Raw genomic sequence first — 19450 nt, 5'->3', positions numbered from 1 at the left:
TACCTAGTGAAATCATGTCGCGAGCAAGCAAGGGTATTTGTACTACATACATTTCTTTGCAAACACCTAAATATAATAACATGCTAATACTTTCACATGGCATATGGTAAGACTGTAGCACTGGACCGGAAACTAACAGTTCTGGAGTGAAATTAGTTAGCACAGATATCAGTGGCAGAGTGGTTAGCACAGCACTCTACAGTGCCAAGGGCCCCAGGTTACTGACTGACCAGTACCTACCAAGAGAGAAACTCTTTTGCACTGTTGTCAACAATGAGTGAGCAGAGGGTACGTGACGTAATCAGCTCCTTGCATGTAATCCTACCCCAGCATTGCCAAAATGTGAAGCATTCTTCAACATGCCCTTGTCACCTTTATGCAGTGTAAAGTTTTTGTTTCATGAAGGGGAAAACTGTACTCAGTGAAACTGGAGACGTAGAATTTTTTCACAAGTAGGTAAAGGAAGGAAATTGCAAATATGGCAACATGAGGTACTTGAGCACAAGTCAAGGGGAACATTTTTCTTTGTTGGCTCCACTGCGACTCGAGGGGTATGGGTGTTATTTGTGAGAGTCCCTTCATCATACCATCAAATCTTCATTTTCGCGATTAGCAAAAAGTGTCAGTAAAGCAAAGTAAAATAAGGCAAATCAAATCAGTCAATCATGAAATTTGTAATCCACTCTTTTTGCATGTTCAACATCATATAAAGATATTTTCTGACAGTGCGAGGTAATGCTTTACAAAAGTAAAATGATTTTGATTATTTTATATGAAAGTTCTTTCATATTTTCACAGAGTGGAACTAACAACAATTGTGGTTCCGAACAGTGTACTTCTTTTTCACCAACACAATACCAAGAAATGAAATAAACAATGTCACACAGTGGTCCCGGGTTGGAATCCCAGCCTGGGTATTTTGCTGATACTGACAAACTATTAAATTTATTAATAATGATGGCTAATAATATACTGATGCAATATAAAATTCCAAATTATCCTTGAACATGAATGGCTCATTCACCTCCTTAATGGATGTACAAGTATGTAACTAAGTGATTGCACTTTGTTCTGCTTTTGAAATAGAACTATATATTTAAACATTTTCTTTGCAAAATCATGACATGAATTGGTTTTTTTTTTTTTCAAAAAAATAATAATAACAAGATGACAAAACAGTGTATGAAATTACAAGATATTTATAAATACATCAGATTGGTTAAATTATTGGTATACCGATAAAACTGATGCACTAATGTACCTTTATTGGCTAACACTAAGTACCAATAAATTTCTCATTTCTAATAATAATAGGGAAGTGGATAATGCATATATGGATAAATGGAAGAGGCCATTTCAAAATCGGGGTGTCTACCAGTCTGGAAAACTTGGAAATGTCATGGAATTTACTTTTTTTTCTGGAAGTGTCAGGGAAATTTCTTGTTTTTCTGGAAAAATTGAAATTTTTGTAGCAGTGCACCAAAAATAGGTTTCTGAACAAAAATAGATACAAGAACTTTTTAATTTGTTGTGGACAAATTGTATTGCTGGAAATGGGGTCTCGTTTGGAACTATGTTAATCTAGAATTCTACTACAATTACTGTCTATTGGAATTTTAAGGGTCTTTGATAGATAGGTATTAAGATTAATACATATATTTCTCAATTGTATCATAATTATGTATTATTTATAGGGCTGAACCGATACCAATGCCGATACTCTTACCAATTCCCACTGCTACTGATACTTGAAGATTACAATAATTAAAATTTGTTCAAAATATTGATCAATATTGGTGTGTAAATATTCTTCTCCACTTATATGCATCAATTTACCAAGAAATTTACTTTAGAATGTTCAATTATTATTGATTTGCTTTATTTTAATTCACCTTTTATGCCACTTTTGGCTAATTTGCAAAGTGATGAGTGATGACATGATGAAATTCATGAATGGACACTCACAAAAATCCATGCCCAGGCCGGGATTCGAACCTGGGAACCCTGGCATTGTAGCACGATGTGGTAACCGCTCTTTCACGGGGTCCAGCTTTTAGAATGTTCATGAATTGCACCAGAATATTAAAATATAGGGTGGAGGCACTAGTTATGGCCATCTTAAGGAAAATGTACAATAGTATACAACTTTTAACATGATAATAACTTTACTGATGGCTTACAAAAATTATGATCACTGGTACAGAGTCTGTACATTATGAATAAGCATTAACAAATACAAACATGTAACATACTCGGTGTGAAGCTAGGTTACTATTTGGTTGTTAGGGTCATATGCTCATTAGGTACAAGGGTCGTTCAAGGTTAACCGGGATTTTCGTACGTAAAAAATCGATGAATAGCCAGATCATGATGAAACGTGCGGGTGACGTAATGTATTCCTTCGCGAGTAACTAGCGCCCGGCATGACGTATTTCGCCCATGCGCAGCAGTTGCAGCGAACATGGCGGCAAGCAGTGTGTCTGTGGCTGTGGAGCAGCGGTGTGTAATCAAATTTCTAATGAAGGAGAAAGTGAAACCAGCTGAGATTTTCAGACGATTGCAAGCACAGTATGGTGAACAAACGATGTCGCGGACAAGAGTGCACGAATGGTGTGAGCAGTTTCGCGAAGGACGGGAGCTGGTGACAAATGAAGCGCATGGACACATTCGCCCGACTGCAGTCACACCAGTGAATGTCGCACGTGTTGAGCAAATGATTCTTGAGAACCGTCGAGTAACAGTACGGGATATTGCTGCCGAGGTGAATATCAGTGTCGGGAGTGTTGAGACAATCATTCACGACCACTTACGCTTCCGCAAAATCTGTGCAAGGGGGGTTACCCGCCAGCTGACATTCGATCAGAAGTGGATACGCAGGACGGTCTGTGAACAGCTTCTGAATCTGTTTCGAGCGGAAGGTGATGAATTGTTGCAATCCATCATCACGTGTGATGAAACATGGTTGCACAATTCAACCCCAGAGACCAAAAGACGCAGCATGGAGTGGCGGCATAAAGGTTCCCCGCCCCCCAAGAAAAGCAAAACTCAGCTGTCCGCTGGAAAGATCATGGCAAGTGTCTTCTGGGACATGAAGGGTGTTATTCATGTGGATTTTCTGGACAAAGGGAGCACGATTAATGCCCAGTATTACTCCACATTGTTGAGTGGTGCTGTACGAAAGTCCATTCGCAAGAAAAGACCTGGGATGTTGTCTGGAAATGTCATTCTTCTCCATGACAATGCCCACCCTCACACGGCCAATGTGACAAAAACAGCTCTGGCCGACATGCTCTGGGAAGTTCTGCCCCATCCCCCCTACAGTCCGGATTTAGCCCTCAGTGATTATCATTTGTTTGCACCCCTTAAAGACCATCTGGAAGGGAAGAAATTCACGACAGACGAAGCACTGCGGAGCGATGTCCTCCAGTTGCTACGACAACAACCAAGTTCTTTCTACGCCAAAGGAATTCGGGAGCTGCCAGAACGATGGCAACGGTGCCTCGGCGCGCACGGAGAATACTTTGAAAAACTGACATAGTTTGGTGTTTCTTCTGCTACCTATTTCCTCTGCAGAAATAAAAGTCCCGGTCAACCTTGAACGACCCTTGTAATAATGCAAACTGAACCTTGTGGTGTTTCTTTGTGAACTATTTAATTGGTGGGTTAAGTGAATGTCCTTAAAGATTTTTGTTTTTATCTTAAAGCTCCCTTGTAATATGTTTTGCTGGATATAATGAACCTTAATGGCTTGATATCCGTATGGAGTTTGTATGTAAGGTCGATCCATGGTGTATATGATATGGTAATCTGACCCTTGTTGTCTAGTATCATAAGGTTGTGCGGAAAGCTGGTAGTTCGTCGCGGCTGCGCAACGTCGCTGATTCGAGTGAATATAAGCAGCGAGCTCAAGCTGAGGTAGTTAGTTCGTGAGTTGACAGTGACCAGAGGAGAACTTGAGAGACTCTAGTCTCCTCAAAACCTTCCTGGGTCTGATGCTGGCCTTTGGCCGAGATTCTTTGTCAGACCTTTCCCTGAGGTCTGATCCCAGCTCCCCAGCTGAGAACTGTCAAACCCCTCCTTTACTCCCGAGATCTGTTACTGGCCCTGGCCAAGATGCTTTGTCGGATCTATCTCCTGAGGTCTGATACCGGCTCCCCAGCCATGCTGTTCCGTCGGACCCATCCTATATTTCCTTACATGGAGTATAAAAGGAGAATAAATGAATGGTCCCCTGTCCTCCCAGGCCTGATGCCTGCTCCCCAGCCGTGTCGCTTTGTTGGGTCTCGCTCTTTCCTGGTTCGATGCCTGTCCCCATTCCTTTTCGGGACAGAGTTGTCTTGTCTAACTGCTCCTTTATCACCAGTTTTTAATTATTATATATTAATATACACTATGTTGCCATTCGTCACCAGACACCCCTCAAAAAGTGTGTGGGATCATCTGTACACGTACCCGGTGGAGGCACAAGTGGTTCGGATCCCACTTTAAACTGTAGGTCCAGTCCCGATTAGTCTTACTGTGCATAAAGTGGACTTAAAACAGCAATTCAAACCAACTCATCTGTACACGTCATACGAGTACAACCTATAAAAGGCATTGCCGGTTGAGAATACACTCATACCAGCTACAGCAGTCAATATGGACAGACGACGCAAACTGAGTGAGGTGGAATGAGGGATGATCATTGGAGCCCACAGGTTTGGGCATTCGACCTGCGAGATTCCCAACAAATTTCAGATACCCCTGTCGACAGTGAGTGATTTTATCATGAAGTGGAAGCGAGAGGGGGTCATGACATGCTGACCCAGACCCAGTAAACCGAAAATATTAACAGATCGTCACCGTCGATGTTTGAAACGTGTGGTGAAGTAAAACCGGAAGTTTCGATCGGCTTCCAGTAGTGCTGCAAGTGATGGTACTGTCTGCTGGGAGATCGTCGCACTTGGTTTTCATGGTCGCGCAGCAGTTCACAACCTGCATATCACAGCCCGCAATGCGACCCGTCGGTTACAGTGGTGCAAGGAACACCGCCATTGGACTCTCGAACAATGGAAATTCATCCTATGAAGTGATGAATTGCGCTACCAGATGTGGCGGTCCGATGGACATGTGTGGGTGTGTCGTATGCCCGGTGAACGCTGTTTACAGGATTGTGTCGTACCCACAGTGAAATTTGGCATAGGTGGAATCATGGTGTGGTCTTGCTTTTCATGGTATGGTCTTGGTCCTCTTGTTTTAGTTCGGGGAAACATTAATGCCGGTGCGTACCAAAACGTTCTGGACAATTCTGCACTACCAACATTCTGGGAACAATTCGGTATTGGCCCATACCTGTTCTAACACGACAATGCTTCATGTCATTCCGCAGGCATTATTAACACGTGGTTTGAGGACATGGGTGTGCAGAAACTTAATTGGCCAGCCCAAAGTTCAGATATCAACCCCATTGAACACCTTTGGGACAAGTTGGAGTGCCGCTTGAGAGCCAGGCCATGCCACCCAAAAAACACCACTGAGCTGTTTGCCGCTTTGCGTGAGGAATGGGGCAAGATTCCCATCAGCACGTATCGCAAATTGGTGGAAAATCTTTCACGAAGGGTTGCAGACATCATTGCGGCGAAAGGTGGCCCTACATGATACTAATGTGTTGCTGCGACCGGATTAACGTACTGGTATGGGGTGTCCGGTGACGAATGGCAACATAGTGTAGTAGGGGCATGTTCTTATTTCTTTCACTGACGCGCGAAGTTTTAAGAAAGTATACGTTCAGTCAAAAGTCAACTAAAGAGTAATTAAATTCAAGCTCCTAGTGTGTGGGTAGATGCTAATGATACTGTTCAGAGTAACGTGTTAAACAAGTCAATTGTAAACTAGTGGCATCTGTTAGCCCCTTTTGTAATTGAACTTAAGTGTGTTGAAATTTGCTTGTAGTATCACTGTTTGGCATTTTGAAGGAAAATGTACAGAACGTGAACTTTGCACCATCTTTTGGGTAGCGAGTAAATTAAGAACAGTAATGTTAAATGGATAATTTGTAAGGTACATCTTATTGTTTACACTATGCCTTGTAATAGTTTTTGTCTTATTAATCTCGTGCCGTACCTTGATCATTAAATCATTCTATTCAATTTATATAGTTCTGTTTATGATTTCTGAGCCTTACCTTTGTATTTGGTGCCCTACACCATCAAGCCCTGAGCGTATAAGAGTTTTATGTTTTCCAACTATAAATGAGTTAGCAGCATGGTTAAACATGTCCCTATGTCTCCCTGGTGTGGTGTGTTGCAAACAAGTTAGTCAGAAAAAGTTTTAAAAGTAATAACCGAGCTTCTTCCTTACAACAAGCTTACTTCCTACATAAAGTACAAAGAGGAAACATGGATATCCAATTGGAAAGCTTATTTTACACTGATTTATGTAATCTGTTCTCTGATTGGATTTAGATCACCTAGGTAGTTACCAATTAAATATGAACAGCAAAGTGACCATAAGTGGGGTAGTGGCCAAAACTAATGCCTCCACCCTATATTATGTAATCACAAAATCTAGTTTTACATGTAAAATTGGTGAGAAATTAAAAGAAACTTTGAATTATCAGTTATTAGTCAATAATTGGTATCACATAAAAGCTCACATCTAATACTCACCTGCTTCCCTCCTCCTATCCAACAACCAGTTACTGTTGAGTTTCCCTTCTCATTGTTATCTTTACATGTGACATGAATATTCTAAAACTTTGTTAATTGGGATTTTAAGTGTGTGTGTGTGTTTTACTACACATGTACATGTTCACTAACTGTCCAAATGATTTGGTCTGGAAAAGTCTGGGAATTTTATTTTTATAGAATTGTTGAAACCTGACAATAAATTTAAAATGGTAATTTATTGTGAAGAAATGTGAGTATTCCGGAAAACTTAAGTGAGAACCCTGCCTTGCATTCAAAGGTAAAGTCCCTCCTCTCCTGTCTGTTTCACCTGCTCCATCCCATGCATTCTTAACACGTTAACTGCCACATGAGTTGTATTTAACCGACACTAGTTTTACTCCAGGGCCTTGTGAAGCATATTTAATTCACACGTCTCTGTACCTTGGGTGCTTCGTGGTGCACCGGCAACTCATGCTACCATGCTATAACATACACGTTACGTCAAGAGTGGCCCCATGGACAAAATTTTGCAAATGGTTCGTGAAAATCGTATTTAGTGATGCTGTTATTGTTACAATTAATACAAACAATTTAAAAAGCGTGGATGAATAGATGTACATTAACTTCTTTTATATTTATTTTTGCTTTTAAATTATTTCACTTAAATCTGACAAGTAAAGAAAGAAAAACGACATTTTCACTCATGAATTCAAGTTTTTCCGATTATGCGTTTGGTCTTGAATTATTGCTGGCCAAATATAACTTATGTGGCATGCAAGATAATAGTTGATTCTAATGTTGCATATGACTCATGCACGTAAAATAATTAAAAAGAACAAATTTTCATCTAATCAAGATATATATTGCTTTTAGCAATTTTATTATATTGTAATAAAATATCGGCCCCAAGGATTTTTTTCTTCTATTGTGGCCCAGCCATAGTGGAGATCTTGTGACCAACATCCTACCCTAACTATCTCTTGCCAGTGATTGCCCCATGCACCCGTTGATATTATGTTAGATGGGCCCCAGAGTTGCCTATGCAGGGACATTAATGGATAAATCCCATGTGGTTTGACGTCACCTGCATTGGGAATCTAATACAGGCTCCCATGTCCCACACACTGGAGTCCTGTTAGTACAAAATAATCAAATGGTTAGAAGTTATATGTCAGTTTCCTGCAATATTTCACATGACAAATATCAAGGTTAGCACATTCACATGGCTACTAAGAACACACTAGTTGAATGAACTCTTCATTTTTTTAAAATTAATGTTTGTTCATTGAGTAGCGAATATTACAGACATGATATACATGTTGGGTCATATCTGTTAAGAATCTTTACACTTACCCAATATAAAACCATAATTGTAATACTTCTTTAATTGCTCCAGTGTGACCTAAATGAAAGCAACATAAAATCGCAATTTGTGACTTAATTGCTTTTTCTTGAACACCCTAGAATTCCTTCGTGTGGTTTCCTTTTGTTATTGTTTAGATATTCCCAACAGTTTCATTGTATTTTTTGGGTTTTCAAGTTTTTGCTTATTCAGTCTGTAAAGAAACTATTGATTGTAATGTGCTAATGCTTAACTACTGTTTTCATCCATTTCACTGCAGATTAAACTGGGAAATGAAAAAAAATGTTTAAAACCAATTAGTTTAAGCTTTGGTTAAAATTAACTTGGTTTAATCCAGCCAGACCTGTTTTCAAATTATACCATTTCATGTTGATAGCAAAACTACCTGTTCTTTTACTCAATTTAATGCAGTTCCACATAGATTTTTATTTGTGGGTGGAATCCAATAGGGGTGATAAGGTAATAGGATTACTGTAGATAAGTGCTTAAACTGATAACAGATAACTAACTGTATGATCGAGTGTTTAAGGCCCTTAATCTGTTTGTGCAATGCACTTGATTCGTGGCACCATTGGAGTGGAAAGTTGATTTCTTGTGCTTATCTCACGTTCGGGGTTTTCTTTAAAGAAAAACTAATCAAGGACGAATGATGTCAGATATGATTGCTTTTTCGTTTTGCCTCACTTCCCTTGTATTTTTCTGTGAGCCTTGAATCAGAAGAGAAATTTGCGGGTGATGCAAAGGCTGCAATACTCGAGAAGCAAGGGCAGTGGTCTTTTTTCAGCAGTTGTGAATGCCCAGGAGATAGGTGGAGTGGCAGGTCCATGGCTATGCCTCTGGCGTTGCATTTGCTTACAACTTTGAAATCTCTATTTCGAATTCGACACTTATTTTAAATAAGTTCAATAGCACGTAACCAAGTCTACTGAATATGTTTGCAGCCATATCCATTTTGAGAAAGAAGAGTAGTTGGGTAACTGAAAAGCAATGGGATTAGTGTTTTTGCAGCAATATTGTAAAGCAGTGTTCGAATTGAAGAAAATGCCGAGGGGGCCACTTCAGAACTACTGATCAGTGGTGGCGACTATGGGGGCGTGGTGGGACATTTGCTCCCCCCGCATTATGGCTTCTTAATGCTAAGTCTTGTTGCAAAGAAAAATAAACTGGCCTTGTTCCCCCAGTTTTGTCACCCGAACGCCGCTACTGATGTCAATGTATAAATGATGTGTTGCAGCATGGTGTTCTTCCTGTAGCCTAATTTCAGAAAATTTTGTCACAGGAAAATCGTCCCTGTAGGTAGTTGAAAATTATCCGAAAAAAGACTTTTAGAGGAGGGGAGGAAACAGTATTTTTCCGCGGCTTTTTTTGTTGAACTTCTTTCTACTTTTTTCGTTTGCAAAATTTGGCATTGCGTAGGGCATACACTAGCCCTTCTCTGTAGAAGCAATGAAAACTGTTTGAGGAAATCTTATACAACATGGGAAAGATAAAGTTCTACTACAAATAACTAATTTGCTACCTTCTTTAGCATTTCTTTGCACTTTCTCTTCCTTTTCAACTGAGCTGCACTGAGCTCATGACTGTAAGTGAAATGTACAAGGATCCGATAATTATTTTTAGTGCCAACACAGATTGATAAGATGCCACCCAACAAATATTTTGTTAATTTTCATCATTGTTGTTGCCACTGCTTGGCCACTCTCAAACAGATCCTTTTGATTTTGCTGTTTTGACTGAACATAAAATAAAGTGCATCCATAAAAAAAAATTAAAAGGGCAATGACTGTCATGCCATCCTAAATAATAATAATAGAATACACATTCAGAAAGGTGGGGGGGGGGGAGATTTTCTTTCCCTGGTTGGGAATGAAAATAATGCAGAGCCGGGGATGAAAAAAGTAGAAGGGGGAAATTCCCTGGCCTTTCCTCCTTCAATTCGAACACTGTTGTAAAGCTACAGCAGTTCTTTGTTTCGGCCAAACATGCCCACATTGCTCGATGGTTTCTTTTCTTCCGTAGCAGTTGCACAAGAGCGGGATTTTGATAGATTCGACAGTTCGCGCTTTAGGTCAATGCGCAAGCACCTTCTGAGGCCAAAACAATATCAGCATTTGCTTTGGAGCTCAAACAGTGGAATCGTATAGAACACAAAGTGTCATATCCTTCTGCTTTCCACCAGATTTTTCTTGCTCTCATGTCATTCGTGCAAAAAGCATTCACATTATATCTGATTGTTGTGGAGTCTTGTACCAACGTTTTGTTGAAGCTATATCAGTTATGTTGGCCATAAAAGAAAACGTGTGTATATTGCAAAACGTAATGCAACCAATTCATAAAGAAGATACATCTACGTATTACTAAGCGCAGTCGGCTTTTATCAGGGTCGGCGTCAGAAAATTCTGACCAGGTGAGCAGGAGCCAAATACTGATAAATTAGGGTTGGCAGATATAAAGTTTACGAGTTTCCCTCCGAAATCCGGATTTCAAATTTTCCGAAATCCTGGTTTTTTTGGCCGTCCCTAGTGGATAGGTAGGTCGGAGGCGTCCTTTCCCTGCCCCCCCCCCCCCTGGCGTCTCGACTGTTTCGTAGAATCGAAACGAGGCGCCAAACAGAACAACTTCATTAAGATTATTTTTTTAATATTTGTTTTATTTGTTTTGTTGTAATGATTTCCATCGCTGTTTGACACGCTATGTAGTCTGTGCTGTTTGTCGGAACGACAAAATGTGCAGTACTTTATGGTCAAACACTTTCCTTGACGAGTCAAGGGACAACCCGATTTCAGGAGGAAGAAGACTTCTAGATCCCTCCGCGGTAGTCTAGTCGGTAGGGCGTGTAACTGCCACGTTGGAGACCCGGGTTCGATTCCCAGAGTGGGTATTCTAAGGTCGGAATTTTTCTGGCCTTGTTCCACACAAAAGCGGCTGTGGAGCTCACCCAGCCTCAAATCAATGGATATCTCAGGGCTAAAGGCGGCTCGAGCGTGGTGCTGATCACGTCACCTCAAAAATGGCAGAGATCGAGAATCTGTAAGGCCCTACCCCCACATCCCCTAAATGGCCTTCATGGCACGGTGCTATATGCACGGGGAACTTTACCTTACCTTAAAAGCATAAAATATTACATGCATGATAATGTGTGCATTGTACACATACATGATTTAAGGGGAGAACGATTAAAATCAGGAACTTGACCTTGTGGGAGCCCATACTGACACGATGCTTATTATGGCTTTTTAGTATGATATAATAAATTATAGTGGCAATCTGTACCGTATGGCTGCATGATAGAAATGACCTCTTCGAGTGTTCGTAGCGTCGAGACGAGGCTTGAACGAGCAAAACGTTATTGAGAAAAGGTTTTGGTGTTTGTCCCTCACATACTGTGAAGTTTGTAGGTGTTTTACGCCGAAACCGTATATGTGTGTGTAATATCAAGAACTGCGTGAGAAAGTACATTAAAGAATAGTTTTCAGCTACTCCGTGATTACGGTTATTGCTTATCACTAGGGCTCGGAAGTTGATTGTCTAAAAATGTCAAAACATGACCTTAAAATGTTTAAAAAATAACCTAAAAATAATTTTTGCTCTGATAATGAAAGCTTGATTTTTCATAAATTGCAAGAATTATTCGATGAAACCATTGTTTGGTTGTTTAAACTACTGAAACAAAGGGATAAAAGCAATTAAGTGCTAATTTAGTGTTCTATATTTTTACTTCAAGGTTACATAAAATACACCGAAAGGCTTTTCTGTATAAGTTATTCTATTCGTCTTCTTTCACAGTGAACCTCGGCCAGCATCTGAAAATACGGCTGAGTTTCCCGTTCATCAGATTATATTTATTTAAATCTTTTCACTAATTGTACTTTGAAACCAGATATTATAGAGGCCACCTTAAGTTTGCTGGAGGAAAAATAAATTTACCACAATAAATATTTAATGCATTGCTAAACATTTAAGTTAAAATAATATTGGTACTTTTCCACGTTAAAATAATATTGGTACTTTTCCATTGACCGTATTTTTTATTAATGGCGAACTTGCTAGAAGGATCATGTGAGGAAATTTAAATGTTTGTTATGCAAAGAAATGCATTTAAAATTCACTAAACAAGAAGGGAGGAGATATATAAGCCTAAAAAATTAAGAAAAATGCAATAAGAACGGGGAAAAATACTGAAACATGATCTAAAAGCCAAAAAGGGGCGATTGGTTTTAACTGAAGGGAAACCGTGATCAGGTTTATCATTGTTTTCAAGGCTCAGAAAAAAAACATTTGTCATCAACGTCCTAGCGCTAGTGATTATTATCGGAAGTATAAGGGAAAATGACAAGTGACCATGCACATTTAAAGTAATGCAAATGTAGCGAAGTAATTTACAGCATAAAGTAGTTACTGTGTAAAATTAGCTGTAGGGAATCTACTTTTTATCCGATCACCCGTCGTGCCTGCCTGGACACGGGAGATTCAGATGGAGGTATCGAACCCATATTACGAAATTGACACACGAAAAGCGCAACCTTCGATGCGCAGATACCGCGCGAGCGAAATCGCATCGCATCGCTACAGCTGGGCAGTTGTCGGAAGCTGCCAAAGAGTGCATCGTTTAGCTTGAAAACCGCGAAACGGCAGGTCTATTACTGTGGATGCGTGTCTGGTCACGAAGTGATGTTGATTCTTCTGTGCACTGTCTGGAAGAGGCATGCTCATAACTGTAAGTTGATTTCTGTTGCTAATTTTTCACCAACATTTATCATTGCTTGAAAACACTAGTTTGGAGCGTTCGTTGAGCGTACGAGGTTCTAAGGGTTCCATGTTCGTTTCTTGACGGACGCACAAATCACAGTTGGTCAGGTCTCAACTATAGGCCGTCCTGATTAGCCTATCAGCATAAAGCAGACACAAAACGAAATAGATCTGATGAAGAAACGAAGCTTCTCAGTCCCGGTGTCGAAGTGAAAATCTCCATTTAATTTTCGTAGTAATACATACAAATTAAAACGCTATCAAAATAAGCTAAAATGTAATCTTTGGAGCATTAACTAACTCTCTAGCCTCCCTAAACCCGAAGGTTTATGGCTAGAGAGTTTAAATTTCTTTGTTCTTCCAATTCATATTTACGCCTGTTTCATTTATATTTTCACCAACATTTAAATCCTGCAAAATATCAAATTTATTTCATACAGTATAATTTGGTAATCTTTCTTAATTATGCTTTGGAACGTTAAACAACAGAAATCTGCCTCGTAACTACCGAGACAATTGTTTAATGAGACAAAATTCCCTGAGACTTAAGACCAAACCGAGACGAGTCCGAGACTTAAGACCAAACCGAGACGAGTCCGAGACTTAAGACCAAACCGAGACGAGTCCGAGACTTAAGACCAAACCGAGACGAGTCCGAGACTTAAGACCAAACCGAGACGAGTCCGAGACTTAAGACCAAACCGAGACGAGTCCGAGACTTAAGACCAAACCGAGACGAGTCCGAGACTTAAGACCAAACCGAGACGAGTCCGAGACTTAAGACCAAACCGAGACGAGTCCGAGACTTAAGACCAAACCGAGACGAGTCCGAGACTTAAGACCAAACCGAGACGAGTCCGAGACTTAAGACCAAACCGAGACGAGTCCGAGACTTAATGTCGAACATTGTCTCGTTCGACACTTCGGTAAACTTAATGTATGGCATATGAATATTTCACCCAAGCTAGGTGGGACTTGCTTAGACATCCCGATAGGGTCACTACACGATAACTTATGGATTATTATATGTAGGTTATTTATCGTAACTGCAAAAGTTAAATTCAGTACCAATCAATGCCTCGTTACATGCATGGAGAATAGAAAATGTCGTTTTTTGATGACTCGTAATAAGATCCTGAAAGATAAAAAATACAACTTTATTAACACCTTAATGTCCAATAAACGGTGAGAAAGTTTGGTGTTATATGATAACGCTTGTCTGGTACAGTTTAATATAATTCTAAAGCATATTCAAATATTTATTTAAGAAAGTATTGTCTTTATACAATCGAGAGAGGACTTGATATCACGGCCTCGGTCTTGTTTGAACACCTGTAAACTATAATGTACGGTGTTTAAACAAATATATGAGAGCAATATGATTGTACTATGCGCCTTACTCTTATTACAGGTAAATCGTATTTTGTTTATTGTGTAGTCACCGGCCATCGCTTCTCTGCAAGGAGTTAGGTGTGTTGCCTAACACTACGGCGATAAGTGGATTTTAATAGCAACTTTTCAATGGCAACGTCTACCACCGCGGTAGAGTTATGCAACACACATAACACCTTGCAACGAAGCGAGTTTTTCAGGATCTAGGTGTTCCACTTTTATTTCCGGTGACTGTACTGCAATGTCAACTCATTAGTGGTAATTGTGAGCCTGTACTACGTGGTTGCATACATGCTCAGGATAACATTGTTTTTCGAGAGTTCAGATCCTGGAAACGAGGCACCAAAGAGAAAAATGAGAAAACATCAAGAAAAGTTATTTGCTCTAATAACCTTTATACACCGTGGAAGTTTGTGCGCTGACACATGATATATGCTTCTTGTACTATATATTTCGAGACGAGAACTTTCAGCAACTAGACAAGAGTCCCTTAGTCAACGGACGAGACCGCTATCTAGGCACCGCAAATCGCACGGAAACAATTTTGATGTACACGAAATTCTAACCAACCAAAGTCACTGACGAGGCGAGACTAGAACGATACGCTTCGGTCTCGTTCGGATTTTGCAGATGTCTGTCTCGTTCTCGCCTCGGATTGTTTCGTCTTGGACCGTTCCTAATGATTTTCTCAAATATTCTGTATCTAATCCACAAACTCCACGCTTGCATTGCAATTGTACTTAGGGACGCTCACAATCCTGAGTGACAAGACTTCCGAGCGAGCTGTCAGTGAACTTTTGTCACTTTGTAAGCGGGCAGGAAAAGGCTCTTGTTTCCCCTCGAACCAATCTGGAAAGGTTTGTTACCATGGAGACGTATTGCATTCCCAAACTTGCCAGTTGCGACGGTTCAGCAACAGGGTGGTTATGGTTATCTTGATAGAATGTCTCTGCTCTTCCCGAGCTTTTTTGGTTCAACTGCGATTGTAGAGATGTTGGGAGAGGGTGGTCTACGACTAGACCTCGGATATAAGGTTTTTAACCTATTTTTTTTTTTTACTTTACAGGTATGTAAGATGTAATAAGTTATGTCACCGTTTTGTTTTATAGTTCCTAAAAAAACCTATTTTGCTTGTTAGAACCTATTTTAGGTTTATACGCCTAAATGAAGCCTTTTTTTTTAAAAAAAAGTTTTTATATACTTAAGGTTTTGCAGGAGTTTGATGTCACACAGAGGCATTTGCTTTGATTGGTCACGAAAAAATTTAATGACTAACGTGTTTGAAACTCTGTGTCGATTTCCCTTCCTCCAAGTCCATTTCAAAGCTCTAAACAAAGCAAAATGTCTCGTGCCACTGTTACCTGTACAATCCAAAGTGGTCTGATCTGTGGGGTCTTGCTCACTTTCGTGTCACTTCGGTGCTTTGTAGCATTCCATTCGCGCCTTGCAAACTAACATTTCAGCATTGAAGTTTGCACCACTGACTATGTTTTTGTTAAAAGATTATTTTCAGTATATGATATGATCCTCACAGACAAAATTGCGGAGTTTGACTGGATAACATAAAAAAAAGATTGTTGCCTAACTATACGGCGAGGAGTGGATTTTAATAGCAAATTTCCAATGGTAAGTTCTGCCATCACCGTAGGGTTAGGCTACACACATAACGTTATGCAAGATATGCGTATTTCAGGATTTAGGCAGTAACATAGGTGTCCTTTTTTCATTGCCGGTGAGTGAACCTAATCAGCATTTTTCAGGAATTTTGAACTATTTTAAGTTTTTTTGAACCTACTTCAGGATTTTTTGACCCTAACTTATTTATTTATTTATTAAACACTACAGGCAAATGCCCAGTTACAGTGTTTTGAGGTTAACCGAGTTCAGTTCACATACATATTGACAAAACAAGTAATTAAGAATTGGAAAGAGAAAACAAAGACAATGAGAAAATAATTACGTATAAGACGGAACAGAATAATCATTACATAACAACAATATATAATACAAGGGTGATATATCATAAAGTATACAACGTATTTGGTTACAATGCTATTATATACAGGGTTCACATAATATGTTTGCTTTTAGGTCTAAATAGATCAATGTCAGGGGTATTATTGGAGACTTTATTGTATCATCCTCCTCATGGGATCAGCCATCCTGGTTCTACTGCGTGAATTTTGGAAGGGGTAATTTCTGGGTCTTAATTTTGAATATGGAACATAAAAGTTTATTTTTGCGAGAAGTGCGGAGGAGTCAATTTTTCCATTGACAAGTTTGAAAAGGAAGGTTAACTGGTGCATCTGTCTTCTTCTTTCAAGGGACGGGACACTCAGCATGTTGCGTAAGATGTCACCCGAAGTGAATTTTGGATAAATGCCATACACTCTATATACTAAGTACCTTAAGAATTTATTTTAGAGTTTCTCTATTTTTCCAATTTCCTTTATAAATGACGGGTCCCAAACGACTGAGGCATATTCAAGTTTTGATCTGACAAATGTATAGTAAAGTAGCAAAATGGTTTCTTTTTTCTTAAACTGGCTACCCATTCTCATCACAAATCCTAGGTTCCTGTGCGTTTCACTGAGGATGCGCGCAGTGTGTGTCTGGAAATTTACAGCTTTGTCAAATGTGACTCCAAGATCAGTTACAGTATTCTCTCTTAGGATTTCTACGTCGGAAATGTTATACGAGTATTGGCTGGGATGTTTCTTACGTGTGAATGATACTACTTTGCATTTCTTGAGATTGAGATTAACCTTGTTGTTTTTGCACCAATCAAGTACTTCGTTAAGTTCGTCTTGTAATTTCGTGCAGTCGTGATCGGTTTTAATTTCTTTGAAAATTTTGACATCGTCAGCAAAGATTAAATTTTGGGAGTTTTTTAGTGCATCTGGTAAATCGTTAATGAAAATCAAGTACAGCAGGGGGCCTAGGTTCGAACCTTGGGGGACACCGGAGCTGGCTATGTAATAGGAGGACCTTAGTCCTTGGTGCATGACATATTGTCGTCTATTCTGTAAATATGAAGCAAGTAGTTTTATAAGTTGCGGGGAGAGGCAGATGTAGGCTAGTTTCTGAATTAAAGTATCCTGGTGTACCGTGTCGAAGGCCTTTGAGAAGTCCGTGTATATTACATCGACTTGTCCTTTATCGTCAATTGTTGACGCAACGTAATTTGTTAATTCGACGAGATTAGTCACAGTTGAACGGTTTTGTACAAATCCATGCTGGTGTGGAGAAAGGATAGGTTTGACATGCGAGTAAATATGATTATAAATTATTTGCTCAAAGAGTTTAGCTGGAGCTGACAGTTTCGCGATTGGTCTGTAGTTACTTATGTCTGTCTTATCTGCTGCTTTGGGGATTGGACAAATCTCCGTCGTTTTCCAACTTCCGGGGAATTTTTCTGTTTTCAAGATTAAATTAAAGAGGGTGTGGAGAGGGAACTTGATCGCCTCTGAGCAACCTTTAATAAGGTAGGGGGTGGGGGGATTTTGTCCGGTCCAGCTGCTCTTTTTGGTTTGAGTTTCTTGATGGCTTTTTCGATTTCTTTTAGGGAGATTTCTGGGATGCTTAAGAGACTAAGTTGGGATTTCGGGAGCGCGTTCGTACGTGTGGTTTCGTAAGAGGATGGTTCCGCGGAAAAGACAGATTCGAAATATGTAGCATAAAGATTCTGGATATTATTGTTACTAATAGGTTCACCATTGAGTTTGGTTGGTTGGGCTGGTGGATTCTTCCTTTTATTCTTCACTAAAGACCAAAATAGATTTGGGTCGCGAGTCAGATTAGCTTCGCAGCTGTTAAGGTAGTTTTGGTAAGCTTTGTTTATTTCCGCTTTTAATTTCGTTCTTAGGGTTTTAAAGTTAGCTTCATGATACCCTACTATCCCTTGTTTTTGTTTCCATTTTTTATGATGGTGTGACTTGATCTTTATACCTTTTATAATATCTAGCGTGAACCAACATGGGTACTGATTAGAATAAGTTGAGCGGGAGAATGGGACGCATCCATCAAATATACACTTAATTATTTCATAAAATTTGTCCACTGCAAGATCGATATCGTTGTATTTATGTAATTGTTCCCAGTTAGCTGATTTAAATTTGTGAAACATACTGACGAAATCAGCTTTCTTAAAATTGTAACGCATAATACTCGACTTTGAAGTTTTACGCTTAGGTTTGGGGCATGGTATATTTATTCCTAGGGGTGGGTGGTGAGTATCTTCCGGCACCAGTGCATCCTGCCGGAGTATCGTTACATTCTCTATATTTGTTAGGACTAAATCTAGGGTTTTACCGTTGGCATTTTGTATAGTATTTAAGTTTTTTAGATCATTAAAATCAATAAAGTACTTCAATTCACGACAGTGGGAACCTAACGTGAGGAGGTCGTTAGTAGGATGAGTTATATCAGGGATGTAAAAGTCACCAGCGATGAGCAATGGCTTACGATTTTTAGAACCTATTTTAGTGTTTTTCGAACCTATTTGAGGATTTTTAGAGCCTGTTTTAGGAACCTCAAAGCACACTTTTTAGAACCAAAAAGTCCGAGGTTTATTTATGACTGAGGGTAAAGTAACAACGCGACAACACTGCTGCAAAGTCTGGCTATAATTTTCGGGTCTCACTTATCGCACAACACTATAACAACCTTGCGTTCTGACGTCAGACGAGGAATGCCTACGCTGTTAGGTCTGGTTGTCTTGGCATAAATACACTGCAAATGTATTATTTATGCTAAGAGAACTAAACCTAACTAGCCTAACCTAAGAACTTGGGCATTTAGCCTAACAATAAAAGGATTCCCAGTGACGTCAGAACGTAAGGTTTTCCTAGCATTGTCCGATAAGGGAGACACCTCTCTTTCCATCACCCGGACGGTGGTGCCTTTTGTGTCCATCCAGTATCCAATCTCGGCGCTTTTTATTTTTCATGTGTAGGTAAATATATTCAAACAAACAAACCGTTGGTTACTATTCATTCTTATGAAGGATAGGTTGATTACGATACCGCAGGAAGGCGGCTGTTCTTTCACAGAAGTTATTTCTAAAGTAAGTTTAACTTTTGTTTCGGTTACTTTGTAGTGATCGCAGGTGAATATTTTAGAATCCAGTTAATGTTTTCATAAATGTAGATTTCGTCCTCGTTGCGCGCGCGCACACCCATATGCACGTCAATATTACCCCTCCCCCCAAATTGTGATATCTGCGATCGCACTTTTTCTTACCACCAAAACACAAGAAACCATAAAGTTGAATCAATCCTTTATTCATACAGAAGCAGTC

At 39.6% G+C, this 19450-nt stretch overlaps 1 protein-coding gene across 3 annotated transcripts in view; it reads left to right on the top strand.

The window, feature by feature from the left end:
* LOC146002531 (uncharacterized) overlaps positions 1 to 19450 on the top strand; it is a 114202-nt gene that overhangs the window by 11845 nt on the left and 82907 nt on the right. The window lies entirely within an intron of this gene.

This window comes from Lepisma saccharinum, chromosome 18 (genome assembly GCF_977018435.1).
Source record: "Lepisma saccharinum chromosome 18, izLepSacc3.1, whole genome shotgun sequence".
Taxonomy (NCBI): domain Eukaryota; kingdom Metazoa; phylum Arthropoda; class Insecta; order Zygentoma; family Lepismatidae; genus Lepisma; species Lepisma saccharinum.
The sequence above is the reverse complement of the archived record's forward strand: the minus strand, read 5'-3'. Positions and strand labels throughout refer to the sequence as shown.